At 60.0% G+C, this 1,344-nt stretch overlaps 1 long non-coding RNA gene across 1 annotated transcript in view; it reads right to left on the reverse strand.

Annotated features, from left to right (window-relative positions):
* Positions 1 to 605: 605 nt before the first annotated feature.
* LOC102764603 overlaps positions 606 to 1,344 on the reverse strand; it is a 54,765-nt gene continuing 54,026 nt past the window's right edge. Inside the window, exon 3 of the long non-coding RNA XR_001512798.1 lies at positions 606 to 698. This is a non-coding gene — a long non-coding RNA (uncharacterized LOC102764603). The remainder of the gene's footprint in view (positions 699 to 1,344) is intronic.

The following is a 1,344-nucleotide window of genomic DNA, read 5'->3' on the forward strand; positions in this document are numbered from 1 at the left end:
CTTCCAGAGGGAGGTGACGCTGGGGCTCATTCTAAACAAGTGCGTAGAAGTGAGACCAAAGCAGGTGGGGCAGCAAGGAAAGGCCTTCCTGGAAGAGAGAACAGCATACGCGGAGGCACAGAGTAAAAAGGGCGCGGTATGCGGGAGCCAGGCAGTTCGAGGTGGGCAAGGAGGCCGTGGGTCAGCAGGGCCAGGTGTCCCGGGGCCTCCTGTGCCACCACGTTCGGTGTTTAGACCCGGCAGTTTATCTCTCGGGGAGGAAGAGAGCCGAGAGCCAGGTTCTAACCCTGCCTCCACCCACCGTGCATTCATCCCTCCGCAGGTCCCTTCCTCGTGAACAGCCCCCACAGCAGGCCCTGCACTGGGCTGCCTGGTCCCAGCCCCCGAGGGGAAGCCGGGAGATGGGGCTGGGTGTGCGGAGGCTGCTCCGAGCCCCAGAATGTTGGCGCTGACAGGGGAGGCAGGGGCTTGAACAGATGCTTCCAGGGTGAATCACAGGCCATTTCAACAGCGAGCCCATCGGCCTGAGGGGCCTCACCGGGAGGTCCTGGTGCAGGGAGAAAGCAACGCTCCAATTGGATTTTCTGTTGTTTGCAGCATTTCTTTCCATTCCAAGTTCGCTCGGACATTTTCATCATAAGTTGGTGTTGAAATGTATTGCCGGTGCCGAGATGATCACATGACTTTTCTCCTTTAACCTATGGCCATGATAAATCGCGTTCACGGGTTTCCAGATGCAAAAACACATTTCTAGGATAAACCCAATTCTGCCCAATGTCTGTGTCCCTTTTGTTCATTGCTGGGCTTGTTTAGCTAATGTTGTAGCTGGGGTTCCTGCATCGAGTTTCACAAATGGGGATGGCCCATGTGAACTTACCTGGAGAACGGACCTGAGGTGCCTCTGTGCATACCTCTCCCTGCCTCCCTCGGGCGCCCTCACCCTCTGGACACACTGCTCTGGCCGGAGGGGTGCTCCTGTGGGTGGCAGAGGCTGGAGGCACCACAGGCCCCGAGCAGCTGCCGAGGATGGGAGCTAGGGAACAGGGACCCTGGGTTTCGGAAGGGCCCCCAGAGCTGTGACCTCGCGGCTGGGCCCCTCACCGAAGAGGGAGACTTAACAGAAATCTTCCCCTCCCTTCTCCTTGGGGGTGGGGGTGGGGTGGGGGGAGCCCTCCAAAGGAAGTGGCTCAAAGAGGGCAGGGGCAGGGGTTAATGACCCCATTGTTCAGGGGCTGACGGATGGCCTGCCTGTCTGGCATTGCAGAGCATTCGCTGCCCCGGGCAGGCGAGCCCTGCCCCCTCCCAGCCTTTGATGACCATGGGGGGCTGGGGGGGCCGGGGGGG

This window comes from Myotis davidii, unplaced genomic scaffold (genome assembly GCF_000327345.1).
Source record: "Myotis davidii unplaced genomic scaffold, ASM32734v1 scaffold514, whole genome shotgun sequence".
Classification (NCBI taxonomy): Eukaryota; Metazoa; Chordata; class Mammalia; order Chiroptera; family Vespertilionidae; genus Myotis; species Myotis davidii.